We start from the raw sequence: 14,734 nt of genomic DNA on the forward strand, positions 1-14,734 counted from the left end.
ATGGCCTGTGTGCATTATAAATTCGCTTCCCAACTCAACTATGCCATCGCCACCTTTGATGGGTGGCACATCTCCCTCCGCGACCTCAAGAAGCTGATTATGGGGAGAGAGAAGCTGAAAGCTGCCAAGTGCGACCTGCAGATCACCAACGCGCAGACCGAGGAAGAATACACCGATGACAATGCTCTGATTCCTAAGAACGTGTCTGTCATTGTTAGAAGAATTCCTATTGGAGCTGTGATATCTACAAGCAAGGCGGACGCTATACGTCGAGCTGAACCAGTGATGGGCACTTCAACGGTCGCTGATGACTCTTCTGCATCGATGTCTTTGGCCCAGCTTACAAAGACTGCCAATCTGGCTGAAGCCAATGCTTCTGAAGAAGATAAAATTAAGGCCATGATGTGGCAATCTGGCCAGGCATACGGCCCCGTCAATTACATGAAGAAGCCTCTAGGTCCACCACCTCCATCTTATACCTGTTCCCGCTGTGGTAGACCCGGCCATTATACTCAGAACTGCCCCACAAAGGGGCGTGAACGCTTCGAACCTCGTCCTAGGATTAAAAGGAGCACTGGAATCCCCAGAAGTTTCATGGTGGAAGTGAAAGATCCTAACGTGAAAGGTGCAAAGCTCACCAACACTGGAACATATGCAATACCGACTATAGAGGCAGAAGCATACGCAATTGGGAAGAAAGAAAGGCCACCTTTCTTACCGGAGGAGCCCTCTTCGTCTTCTGAAAAGGACGACCCTATCCCAGACGAGTTGCTGTGTCCCATCTGCAAAGACATCGTGACTGATGCCGCTGTCATTCCCTGCTGTGCAAACAGCTACTGTGATGAGTGTATCAGAACAGCGCTCTTGGAATCAGAGGACCATACGTGCCCCACGTGTCATCAACATGATGTCTCTCCCGATGCTTTAATTGCCAATAAATTCTTGCGACAGGCTGTTATTAACTTCACCAATGGAACTGGTGGTTATGCAGAAAGACTGCGGAACCAGTTACCCCCACCACCACCCCGGATACCGCCTCCGAGACCTCTCATTCAGCGGAATCTACAGCCTCTGCTGAGATCTCCAATATCAAGACAACAAGATCCTCTGAGGATTCCAGTGACGTCTTCCTCAGGCCACACGGCTCCCTCTTTATCTTCCTTCACTTCTAATCAGTCTTCCTTAGCCCCTGCTGTGCCCGGAAATTCATCCACCCCAGTGCCTGTACCTGATATAACCGCAACGGTCTCCACATCAGTCCACTGGGAAAAGTCAGATGGGCCTCTCCGGGATTCCGAACATAAAACAGTGCCAGCCACAGCCCTTGCCTCAGAACATTCACAGGGAACCTCTTCCATAGCAATGACTGCCCTTGTGGAGGAGAAAGGTTACCCGGTGCCTGTGCTTGGAACCCCATCTCTGCTTGGACAGGCACCACCTGCTGGTTATAGCGTCCCTCCCCCCGGGTTCCCTCCAGCGCCAGCCAATTTGTTGACGCCTTGGGTATCATCAGGAGTGCAGACTGCTCATTCAAATACCATCCCAACAACACAAGCGCCACTTGGACCCGGGGAAGAATTCTACCGAGAGCAGCGACGGCTAAAAGGAGAGTCTACATATCCCTATGGTGGTTCCTCATACTCCAGAAGTCCTTCCACTCACTCTAAATCAAGATCTGGTTCAATGCGCTCACCTTCTTATTCTGGATCACCTAGCCGCTCACACTCTCGTTCCTATTCCCGATCACACCCATACCCCAGAAGGGGCAGAGGCAAGAGTCAAAATGACCGCCCAAGGTCTAGACCTCATGGATATCGTCGGTCTAGGTCAAGGTCACCACTGTGTACGCGATGTCCTTCGCGAACAAGGTCCCCTCAAGCATTTAGGGGACAGTCTCCAAATAAACGGACTGTACCACAAGGGGAAACAGGACGTGCACATTTTAATAGATACAGTAAAGTTCCACCACCATATGACAGAAAAGCTTATTATGGGAGGAGTGTTGACTTTAGAGACCCATTTGAAAACGAGCATTACCGAGAGTGGGAGAGAAAATACAGAGAGTGGTATGAAAAATACGACAGAGGTTATGCTGCTGGAGCACAGCCTCGAGCGTCAGCAAATGGAGAGAACTGGCCTCCAGAGAGCTTCTCACCACTTCATATCAGGAATTCTCCCTTGACAAGGGGCCGCAGAGAAGTTGACTCTGGTGGACAAAGTCGTAGAAGTCGAAACATAGGTGGTAGCAACTCTCCAGAAAAGCTTCCAATGAGAGACAGCCACAATCGGAAGCATAGCACAAAGTCAAGAGAAGGAGAGCGACAGTGCTGCAGGAGACGGTAAAGGAAGCAAACATAAGGAACATCGAAGGCGGAAGGAAGCGAACACCTTCTCAACACAGAGTTGTGAGAGCCTTATGGAAAATCAAGAGAACCTACAAGTCCAGTGATGAGATGCCTCCCAGGCCCTCCCACCAAAAACATCCAAACACACACACACACACACACACACACACACACACACACACAAACATACAGAACAACAACAACAACAACAACAAAAACAAAACAAAAAAAAACAAAAAAAAAATAAAAAAAATAAATAAATACCCACAACAACAACAAAAGAAAGAAGCCCTTAGAAAACACCCTGATCCAGCTTTTCAATGCGCTGACGCTTTGGCAAGCCCAGATGGCCAGGCCCCGACTTGGTATCTCAGCATGGGCCTGGCCATCAATCCAGAGAGGGAGAGCGGCGGGGGCGGGGGAGGGGGGCGGGGCGGTCGACCAGATGGCCCGGCCCCGACATAGTCTTTGGCTGTGGATAACAGAGATTGGGTTGACTGGTTCCGGGGCTGAAGAGCAAGTCCCGCCCTCGGCTGGTCGAGAAGCGCCAATGCAACCCTCCCTCCGGGGGAAGGCAGAGCCAGGTGATTGGACTTCCCCAGTTCTGGGAAGGGCAAGCAGGGGACTGTCTGTGAGAAGGCAGGGGGCTTGTCCTCGCCCCCCCCCACCCCCGCCCCCGGAGCCTGTCTAAATTTGTATTGTCCCCTCTTCAATCAAGAAAACGGCAATGTCCTCCACAAGCCCCAGGAATCGCTTTGGCGGGCCAGTGGCGCCCTCTGCTGGTGCTGGAGCGGTGACGCTTCCAGTCCTGGGGGCGGCTGATTGGTGCAGCCTGCAGCCAGCTGATTTGGCTCCTCCCACCACGCTCCCGGGCTATAAAAGAAAGCAGGGTCCGCTTGGCAGAGCTTCTCAGCCCTAGGCTTGTGGTCTTGGTCATCGTCCTCGATCTCCAAGAGAGTTTTCAGGGGAGAGATCTTCCAAGACCCGGTGGTCCTGGGACAGAGAAGCCCCCGAAGCGCCTGGCTAGAACCTGGCTAGGCTGCTGATCCACGGTACGCTGTCTGCGTGTCGTTTGTTCTTTGGCAACTGCATCCACACCTTTGGGAACCCCTGGACCTGCTGCCGCTGGACCCCGCCATCTCGGGAGCCGCACCGGGCAGAACAGAAAGGAAGAACTGGTCTTTGCAGTTTCCGGGCCTGTTCTCGCCGTTCTGAGACTAGAGGCGAAGGGAGCGGAAGGTGAGAGAAGCGCGGAGCACTCGGGTGGGGCAGCGTCCCTGAGCCTCGGCGGCCGTGACAGGCCACCAAGGCCCCTGGCCGCCCATTCCCCCCCCCCCGCCCCACCCCCCGCGCGGCACCTGGGTGGTGAGGCCCGCTGCAGGCTTGGTGGTGACGCAGTGCCCCTGGGCGGAGCCCCTGGCCCTCCCGCCCTGGTTCGCCCTCCAGCCCCTGAAGTGATTCTGCGCTCAGGGTCTGGATTGCGGTTCTCACGCCCTTGCTGTGGGGAGGGGGTGTTGAACCCGCGGCCTGCGGTCCTTCGGTGTCTTTCGGGTGTTCTTTGTACCGACATATTCTGCTCTTAAGTTGACAACTAGACATATCTTGAGCGTGTGCACGTCTCCGCGCCCGACCTTCGTTAGGAGTCCTTTGGCACCATGGCCTGTGTGCATTATAAATTCGCTTCCCAACTCAACTATGCCATCGCCACCTTTGATGGGTGGCACATCTCCCTCCGCGACCTCAAGAAGCTGATTGGATTATGGGGAGAGAGAGCTTGAAAGCTGCCAAGTGCGAACTGATTCCTAAGAACGTGTCTGTCATTGTTAGAAGAATTCCTATTGGAGCTGTGATATCTACAAGCAAGGCGGACGCTATACGTCGAGCTGAACCAGTGATGGGCACTTCAACGGTCGCTGATGACTCTTCTGCATCGATGTCTCTGGCCCAGCTTACAAAGACTGCCAATCTGGCTGAAGCCAATGCATCTGAAGAAGATAAAATTAAGGCCATGATGTGGCAATCTGGCCAGGCATACGGCCCCGTCAATTACATGAAGAAGCCTCTAGGTCCACCACCTCCATCTTATACCTGTTCCCGCTGTGGTAGACCCGGTCATTATACTCAGAACTGCCCCACAAAGGGGCGTGAACGCTTCGAACCTCGTCCTAGGATTAAAAGGAGCACTGGAATCCCCAGAAGTTTCATGGTGGAAGTGAAAGATCCTAACGTGAAAGGTGCAAAGCTCACCAACACTGGAACATATGCAATACCGACTATAGAGGCAGAAGCATACGCAATTGGGAAGAAAGAAAGGCCACCTTTCTTACCGGAGGAGCCCTCTTCGTCTTCTGAAAAGGACGACCCTATCCCAGACGAGTTGCTGTGTCCCATCTGCAAAGACATCGTGACTGATGCCGCTGTCATTCCCTGCTGTGCAAACAGCTACTGTGATGAGTGTATCAGAACAGCGCTCTTGGAATCAGAGGACCATACGTGCCCCACGTGTCATCAACATGATGTCTCTCCCGATGCTTTAATTGCCAATAAATTCTTGCGACAGGCTGTTATTAACTTCACCAATGGAACTGGTGGTTATGCAGAAAGACTGCGGAACCAGTTACCCCCACCACCACCCCGGATACCGCCTCCGAGACCTCTCATTCAGCGGAATCTACAGCCTCTGCTGAGATCTCCAATATCAAGACAACAAGATCCTCTGAGGATTCCAGTGACGTCTTCCTCAGGCCACACGGCTCCCTCTTTATCTTCCTTCACTTCTAATCAGTCTTCCTTAGCCCCTGCTGTGCCCGGAAATTCATCCACCCCAGTGCCTGTACCTGATATAACTGCAACGGTCTCCACATCAGTCCACTGGGAAAAGTCAGATGGGCCTCTCCGGGATTCCGAACATAAAACAGTGCCAGCCACAGCCCTTGCCTCAGAACATTCACAGGGAACCTCTTCCATAGCAATGACTGCCCTTGTGGAGGAGAAAGGTTACCCGGTGCCTGTGCTTGGAACCCCATCTCTGCTTGGACAGGCACCACCTGCTGGTTATAGCGTCCCTCCCCCCGGGTTCCCTCCAGCGCCAGCCAATTTGTTGACGCCTTGGGTATCATCAGGAGTGCAGGCTGCTCATTCAAATACCATCCCAACAACACAAGCGCCACTTGGACCCGGGGAAGAATTCTACCGAGAGCAGCGACGGCTAAAAGGAGAGTCTACATATCCCTATGGTGGTTCCTCATACTCCAGAAGTCCTCCCACTCACTCTAAATCAAGATCTGGTTCAATGCGCTCACCTTCTTATTCTGGAGCACCTAGCCGCTCACACTCTCGTTCCTATTCTCGATCACACCCATACCCCAGAAGGGGCAGAGGCAAGAGTCAAAATGACCGCCCAAGGTCTAGACCTCATGGATATCGTCGGTCTAGGTCAAGGTCACCACTATGTACGCGATGTCCTTCGCGAACAAGGTCCCCTCAAGCATTTAGGGGACAGTCTCCAAATAAACGGACTGTACCACAAGGGGAAACAGGACGTGCACATTTTAATAGATACAGTAAAGTTCCACCGCCATATGACAGAAAAGCTTATTATGGGAGGAGTGTTGACTTTAGAGACCCATTTGAAAACGAGCATTACCGAGAGTGGGAGAGAAAATACAGAGAGTGGTATGAAAAATACGACAGAGGTTATGCTGCTGGAGCACAGCCTCGAGCGTCAGCAAATGGAGAGAACTGGCCTCCAGAGAGCTTCTCACCACTTCACATCAGGAATTCTCCCTTGACAAGGGGCCGCAGAGAAGTTGACTCTGGTGGACAAAGTCGTAGAAGTCGAAACATAGGTGGTAGCAACTCTCCAGAAAAGCTTCCAATGAGAGACAGCCACAATCGGAAGCATAGCACAAAGTCAAGAGAAGGAGAGCGACAGTGCTGCAGGAGACGGTAAAGGAAGCAAACAAAAGGAACATGGAAGGCGGAAGGAAGCGAACACCTTCTCAACACAGAGTTGTGAGAGCCTTATGGAAAATCAAGAGAACCTACAAGTCCAGTGATGAGATGCCTCCCAGGCCCTCCCACCAAAAACATCCACACACACACACACACACACACACACACACACACACACAAAAACGAAACTAAACAACAACAACAACAAAAAAAAAAACAAAAAAAACCCCAAATCCCTCCTTAAAAAAAATAAAAAAACTTAAAAAAATACCCACAACAACAACAAAAGAAAGAAGCCCTTAGAAAACACCCTGATCCAGCTTTTCAATGCGCTGACGCTTTGGCAAGCCCAGATGGCCAGGCCCCGACTTGGTATCTCAGCATGGGCCTGGCCATCAATCCAGAGAGGGAGAGCGGCGGGGGCGGGGGAGGGGGGCGGGGCGGTCGACCAGATGGCCCGGCCCCGACATAGTCTTTGGCTGTGGATAACAGAGATTGGGTTGACTGGTTCCGGGGCTGAAGAGCAAGTCCCGCCCTCGGCTGGTCGAGAAGCGCCAATGCAACCCTCCCTCCGGGGGAAGGCAGAGCCAGGTGATTGGACTTCCCCAGTTCTGGGAAGGGCAAGCAGGGGACTGTCTGTGAGAAGGCAGGGGGCTTGTCCTCGCCCCCACCCCCCCCACCCCCGCCCCCGGAGCCTGTCTAAATTTGTATTGTCCCCTCTTCAATCAAGAAAACGGCAATGTCCTCCACAAGCCCCAGGAATCGCTTTGGCGGGCCAGTGGCGCCCTCTGCTGGTGCTGGAGCGGTGACGCTTCCAGTCCTGGGGGCGGCTGATTGGTGCAGCCTGCAGCCAGCTGATTTGGCTCCTCCCACCACGCTCCCGGGCTATAAAAGAAAGCAGGGTCCGCTTGGCAGAGCTTCTCAGCCCTAGGCTTGTGGTCGTGGTCATCGTCCTCGATCTCCAAGAGAGCTTTCAGGGGAGAGATCTTGCCAAGACCCGGTGGTCCTGGGACAGAGAAGCCCCCGAAGCGCCTGGCTAGAACCTGGCTAGGCTGCTGATCCACGGTACGCTGTCTGCGTGTCGTTTCTTCTTTGGCAACTGCATCCACACCTTTGGGAACCCCTGGACCTGCTGCCGCTGGAACCCGCCATCTCGGGAGCCGCACCGGGCAGAACAGAAAGGAAGAACTGGTCTTTGCAGTTTCCGGGCCTGTTCTCGCCGTTCTGAGACTAGAGGCGAAGGGAGCGGAAGGTGAGAGAAGCGCGGAGCACTCGGGTGGGGCAGCGTCCCTGAGCCTCGGCGGCCGTGACAGGCCACCAAGGCCCCTGGCCGCCCATTCCCCCCCCCCACCCCACCCCCCGCGCGGCGCCTGGGTGGTGAGGCCCGCTGCAGGCTTGGTGGTGACGCAGTGCCCCTGGGCGGAGCCCCTGGCCCTCCCGCCCTGGTTCGCCCTCCAGCCCCTGAAGTGATTCTGCGCTCAGGGTCTGGATTGCGGTTCTCACGCCCTTGCTGTGGGGAGGGGGTGTTGAACCCGCGGCCTGCGGTCCTTCGGTGTCTTTCGGGTGTTCTTTGTACCGACATATTCTGCTCTTAAGTTGACAACTAGCCATATCTTGAGCGTGTCCACGTCTCCGCGCCTGACCTTCGTTAGGAGTCCTTTGGCACCATGGCCTGTGTGCATTATAAATTCGCTTCCCAACTCAACTATGCCATCGCCACCTTTGATGGGCGGCACATCTCCCTCCGCGACCTCAAGAAGCTGATTATGGGGAGAGAGAAGCTGAAAGCTGCCAAGTGCGACCTGCAGATCACCAACGCGCAGACCGAGGAAGAATACACCGATGACAATGCTCTGATTCCTAAGAACGTGTCTGTCATTGTTAGAAGAATTCCTATTGGAGCTGTGATATCTACAAGCAAGGCGGACGCTATACGTCGAGCTGAACCAGTGATGGGCACTTCAACGGTCGCTGATGACTCTTCTGCATCGATGTCTCTGGCCCAGCTTACAAAGACTGCCAATCTGGCTGAAGCCAATGCTTCTGAAGAAGATAAAATTAAGGCCATGATGTGGCAATCTGGCCAGGCATACGGCCCCGTCAATTACATGAAGAAGCCTCTAGGTCCACCACCTCCATCCTATACCTGTTCCCGCTGTGGTAGACCCGGCCATTATACTCAGAACTGCCCCACAAAGGGGCGTGAACGCTTCGAACCTCGTCCTAGGATTAAAAGGAGCACTGGAATCCCCAGAAGTTTCATGGTGGAAGTGAAAGATCCTAACGTGAAAGGTGCAAAGCTCACCAACACTGGAACATATGCAATACCGACTATAGAGGCAGAAGCATACGCAATTGGGAAGAAAGAAAGGCCACCTTTCTTACCGGAGGAGCCCTCTTCGTCTTCTGAAAAGGACGACCCTATCCCAGACGAGTTGCTGTGTCCCATCTGCAAAGACATCGTGACTGATGCCGCTGTCATTCCCTGCTGTGCAAACAGCTACTGTGATGAGTGTATCAGAACAGCGCTCTTGGAATCAGAGGACCATACGTGCCCCACGTGTCATCAACATGATGTCTCTCCCGATGCTTTAATTGCCAATAAATTCTTGCGACAGGCTGTTATTAACTTCACCAATGGAACTGGTGGTTATGCAGAAAGACTGCGGAACCAGTTACCCCCACCACCACCCCGGATACCGCCTCCGAGACCTCTCATTCAGCGGAATCTACAGCCTCTGCTGAGATCTCCAATATCAAGACAACAAGATCCTCTGAGGATTCCAGTGACGTCTTCCTCAGGCCACACGGCTCCCTCTTTATCTTCCTTCACTTCTAATCAGTCTTCCTTAGCCCCTGCTGTGCCCGGAAATTCATCCACCCCAGTGCCCGTACCTGATATAACTGCAACGGTCTCCACATCAGTCCACTGGGAAAAGTCAGATGGGCCTCTCCGGGATTCCGAACATAAAACAGTGCCAGCCACAGCCCTTGCCTCAGAACATTCACAGGGAACCTCTTCCATAGCAATGACTGCCCTTGTGGAGGAGAAAGGTTACCCGGTGCCTGTGCTTGGAACCCCATCTCTGCTTGGACAGGCACCACCTGCTGGTTATAGCGTCCCTCCTCCCGGGTTCCCTCCAGCGCCAGCCAATTTGTTGGCGCCTTGGGTATCATCAGGAGTGCAGACTGCTCATTCAAATACCATCCCAACAACACAAGCGCCACTTGGACCCGGGGAAGAATTCTACCGAGAGCAGCGACGGCTAAAAGGAGAGTCTACATATCCCTATGGTGGTTCCTCATACTCCAGAAGTCCTTCCACTCACTCTAAATCAAGATCTGGTTCAATGCGCTCACCTTCTTATTCTGGATCACCTAGCCGCTCACACTCTCGTTCCTATTCTCGATCACACCCATACCCCAGAAGGGGCAGAGGCAAGAGTCAAAATGACCGCCCAAGGTCTAGACCTCATGGATATCGTCGGTCTAGGTCAAGGTCACCACTATGTACGCGATGTCCTTCGCGAACAAGGTCCCCTCAAGCATTTAGGGGACAGTCTCCAAATAAACGGACTGTACCACAAGGGGAAACAGGACGTGCACATTTTAATAGATACAGTAAAGTTCCACCGCCATATGACAGAAAAGCTTATTATGGGAGGAGTGTTGACTTTAGAGACCCATTTGAAAACGAGCATTACCGAGAGTGGGAGAGAAAATACAGAGAGTGGTATGAAAAATACGACAGAGGTTATGCTGCTGGAGCACAGCCTCGAGCGTCAGCAAATGGAGAGAACTGGCCTCCAGAGAGCTTCTCACCACTTCATATCAGGAATTCTCCCTTGACAAGGGGCCGCAGAGAAGTTGACTCTGGTGGACAAAGTCGTAGAAGTCGAAACATAGGTGGTAGCAACTCTCCAGAAAAGCTTCCAATGAGAGACAGCCACAATCGGAAGCATAGCACAAAGTCAAGAGAAGGAGAGCGACAGTGCTGCAGGAGACGGTAAAGGAAGCAAACATAAGGAACATCGAAGGCGGAAGGAAGCGAACACCTTCTCAACACAGAGTTGTGAGAGCCTTATGGAAAATCAAGAGAACCTACAAGTCCAGTGATGAGATGCCTCCCAGGCCCTCCCACCAAAAACATCCAAACACACAAACACACACACACACACACACAAACAAACAGAACAAAAAAACGAAACTAAACAACAACAACAAAAAAAAAAACAAAAAAAAACCCCTAATCCCTCCTTAAAAAAAATAAATAAATACCCACAACAACAACAAAAGAAAGAAGCCCTTAGAAAACACCCTGATCCAGCTTTTCAATGCGCTGACGCTTTGGCAAGCCCAGATGGCCAGGCCCCGACTTGGTATCTCAGCATGGGCCTGGCCATCAATCCAGAGAGGGAGAGTGGCGGGGGCGGGGGAGGGGGGCGGGGCGGTCGACCAGATGGCCCGGCCCCGACATAGTCTTTGGCTGTGGATAACAGAGATTGGGTTGACTGGTTCCGGGGCTGAAGAGCAAGTCCCGCCCTCGGCTGGTCGAGAAGCGCCAATGCAACCCTCCCTCCGGGGGAAGGCAGAGCCAGGTGATTGGACTTCCCCAGTTCTGGGAAGGGCAAGCAGGGGACTGTCTGTGAGAAGGCAGGGGGCTTGTCCTCGCCCCCCCCCGCCCCCGGAGCCTGTCTAAATTTGTATTGTCCCCTCTTCAATCAAGAAAACCGCAATGTCCTCCACAAGCCCCAGGAATCGCTTTGGCGGGCCAGTGGCGCCCTCTGCTGGTGCTGGAGCGGTGACGCTTCCAGTCCTGGGGGCGGCTGATTGGTGCAGCCTGCAGCCAGCTGATTTGGCTCCGCCCACCACGCTCCCGGGCTATAAAAGAAAGCAGGGTCCGCTTGGCAGAGCTTCTCAGCCCTAGGCTTGTGGTCGTGGTCATCGTCCTCGATCTCCAAGAGAGCTTTCAGGGGAGAGATCTTGCCAAGACCCGGTGGTCCTGGGACAGAGAAGCCCCCGAAGCGCCTGGCTAGAACCTGGCTAGGCTGCTGATCCACGGTACGCTGTCTGCGTGTCGTTTGTTCTTTGGCAACTGCATCCACACCTTTGGGAACCCCTGGACCTGCTGCCGCTGGAACCCGCCATCTCGGGAGCCGCACCGGGCAGAACAGAAAGGAAGAACTGGTCTTTGCAGTTCCCGGGCCTGTTCTCGCCGTTCTGAGACTAGAGGCGAAGGGAGCGGAAGGTGAGAGAAGCGCGGAGCACTCGGGTGGGGCAGCGTCCCTGAGCCTCGGCGGCCGTGACAGGCCACCAAGGCCCCTGGCCGCCCATCCCCCACCCCCGCCCCACCCCCCGCGCGGCGCCTGGGTGGTGAGGCCGGCTGCAGGCTTGGTGGTGACGCAGTGCCCCTGGGCGGAGCCCCTGGCCCTCCCGCCCTGGTTCGCCCTCCAGCCCCTGAAGTGATTCTGCGCTCAGGGTCTGGATTGCGGTTCTCACGCCCTTGCTGTGGGGAGGGGGTGTTGAACCCGCGGCCTGCGGTCCTTCGGTGTCTTTCGGGTGTTCTTTGTACCGACATATTCTGCTCTTAAGTTGACAACTAGCCATATCTTGAGCGTGTCCACGTCTCCGCGCCTGACCTTCGTTAGGAGTCCTTTGGCACCATGGCCTGTGTGCATTATAAATTCGCTTCCCAACTCAACTATGCCATCGCCACCTTTGATGGGCGGCACATCTCCCTCCGCGACCTCAAGAAGCTGATTATGGGGAGAGAGAAGCTGAAAGCTGCCAAGTGCGACCTGCAGATCACCAACGCGCAGACCGAGGAAGAATACACCGATGACAATGCTCTGATTCCTAAGAACGTGTCTGTCATTGTTAGAAGAATTCCTATTGGAGCTGTGATATCTACAAGCAAGGCGGACGCTATACGTCGAACTGAACCAGTGATGGGCACTTCAACGGTCGCTGATGACTCTTCTGCATCGATGTCTCTGGCCCAGCTTACAAAGACTGCCAATCTGGCTGAAGCCAATGCATCTGAAGAAGATAAAATTAAGGCCATGATGTGGCAATCTGGCCAGGCATACGGCCCCGTCAATTACATGAAGAAGCCTCTAGGTCCACCACCTCCATCTTATACCTGTTCCCGCTGTGGTAGACCCGGCCATTATACTCAGAACTGCCCCACAAAGGGGCGTGAACGCTTCGAACCTCGTCCTAGGATTAAAAGGAGCACTGGAATCCCCAGAAGTTTCATGGTGGAAGTGAAAGATCCTAACGTGAAAGGTGCAAAGCTCACCAACACTGGAACATATGCAATACCGACTATAGAGGCAGAAGCATACGCAATTGGGAAGAAAGAAAGGCCACCTTTCTTACCGGAGGAGCCCTCTTCGTCTTCTGAAAAGGACGACCCTATCCCAGACGAGTTGCTGTGTCCCATCTGCAAAGACATCGTGACTGATGCCGCTGTCATTCCCTGCTGTGCAAACAGCTACTGTGATGAGTGTATCAGAACAGCGCTCTTGGAATCAGAGGACCATACGTGCCCCACGTGTCATCAACATGATGTCTCTCCCGATGCTTTAATTGCCAATAAATTCTTGCGACAGGCTGTTATTAACTTCACCAATGGAACTGGTGGTTATGCAAAAAGACTGCGGAACCAGTTACCCCCACCACCACCCCGGATACCGGCTCCGAGACCTCTCATTCAGCGGAATCTACAGCCTCTGCTGAGATCTCCAATATCAAGACAACAAGATCCTCTGAGGAGTCCAGTGACGTCTTCCTCAGGCCACACGGCTCCCTCTTTATCTTCCTTCACTTCTAATCAGTCTTCCTTAGCCCCTGCTGTGCCCGGAAATTCATCCACCCCAGTGCCCGTACCTGATATAACTGCAACGGTCTCCACATCAGTCCACTGGGAAAAGTCAGATGGGCCTCTCCGGGATTCTGAACATAAAACAGTGCCAGCCACAGCCCTTGCCTCAGAACATTCACAGGGAACCTCTTCCATAGCAATGACTGCCCTTGTGGAGGAGAAAGGTTACCCGGTGCCTGTGCTTGGAACCCCATCTCTGCTTGGACAGGCACCACCTGCTGGTTATAGCGTCCCTCCCCCCGGGTTCCCTCCAGCGCCAGCCAATTTGTTGACGCCTTGGGTATCATCAGGAGTGCAGGCTGCTCATTCAAATACCATCCCAACAACACAAGCGCCACTTGGACCCGGGGTAGAATTCTACCGAGAGCAGCGACGGCTAAAAGGAGAGTCTACATATCCCTATGGTGGTTCCTCATACTCCAGAAGTCCTTCCACTCACTCTAAATCAAGATCTGGTTCAATGCGCTCACCTTCTTATTCTGGATCACCTAGCCGCTCACACTCTCGTTCCTATTCGCGATCACACCCATACCCCAGAAGGGGCAGAGGCAAGAGTCAAAATGACCGCCCAAGGTCTAGACCTCATGGATATCGTCGGTCTAGGTCAAGGTCACCACTGTGTACGCGATGTCCTTCGCGAACAAGGTCCCCTCAAGCATTTAGGGGACAGTCTCCAAATAAACGGACTGTACCACAAGGGGAAACAGGACGTGCACATTTTAATAGATACAGTAAAGTTCCACCACCATATGACAGAAAAGCTTATTATGGGAGGAGTGTTGACTTTAGAGACCCATTTGAAAACGAGCATTACCGAGAGTGGGAGAGAAAATACAGAGAGTGGTATGAAAAATACGACAGAGGTTATGCTGCTGGAGCACAGCCTCGAGCGTCAGCAAATGGAGAGAACTGGCCTCCAGAGAGCTTCTCACCACTTCATATCAGGAATTCTCCCTTGACAAGGGGCCGCAGAGAAGTTGACTCTGGTGGACAAAGTCGTAGAAGTCGAAACATAGGTGGTAGCAACTCTCCAGAAAAGCTTCCAATGAGAGACAGCCACAATCGGAAGCATAGCACAAAGTCAAGAGAAGGAGAGCGACAGTGCTGCAGGAGACGGTAAAGGAAGCAAACATAAGGAACATCGAAGGCGGAAGGAAGCGAACACCTTCTCAACACAGAGTTGTGAGAGCCTTATGGAAAATCAAGAGAACCTACAAGTCCAGTGATGAGATGCCTCCCAGGCCCTCCCACCAAAAACATCCAAACACACACACACACACACACAAACACACACACACACAAACAAACAAACAGAACAAAAAAACAACAACAACAAAAACAAAAAAAAACCCCTAATCCCTCCTTAAAAAAAATAAATAAATACCCACAACAACAACAAAAGAAAGAAGCCCTTAGAAAACACCCTGATCCAGCTTTTCAATGCGCTGACGCTTTGGCAAGCCCAGATGGCCAGGCCCCGACTTGGTATCTCAGCATGGGCCTGGCCATCAATCCAGAGAGGGAGAGCGGCGGGGGCGGGGGAGGGGGG

At 53.2% G+C, this 14,734-nt stretch overlaps 4 pseudogenes; all 4 read left to right on the plus strand.

Moving 5' to 3' along the window:
* Window positions 1-2,521, plus strand: LOC102423368 (annotated as a pseudogene).
* Window positions 2,522-4,000: 1,479 nt separating this feature from the next.
* Window positions 4,001-6,403, plus strand: LOC102423669 (annotated as a pseudogene).
* A 1,563-nt stretch (window positions 6,404-7,966) lies between these two features.
* Window positions 7,967-10,496, plus strand: LOC102423966 (annotated as a pseudogene).
* A 1,466-nt stretch (window positions 10,497-11,962) lies between these two features.
* Window positions 11,963-14,468, plus strand: LOC102424272 (annotated as a pseudogene).
* The last annotated feature ends 266 nt before the right edge of the window (window positions 14,469-14,734 follow it).

This window comes from Myotis lucifugus, unplaced genomic scaffold (genome assembly GCF_000147115.1).
Source record: "Myotis lucifugus unplaced genomic scaffold, Myoluc2.0 scaffold_942, whole genome shotgun sequence".
In the NCBI taxonomy this organism is placed as follows: Eukaryota; Metazoa; Chordata; class Mammalia; order Chiroptera; family Vespertilionidae; genus Myotis; species Myotis lucifugus.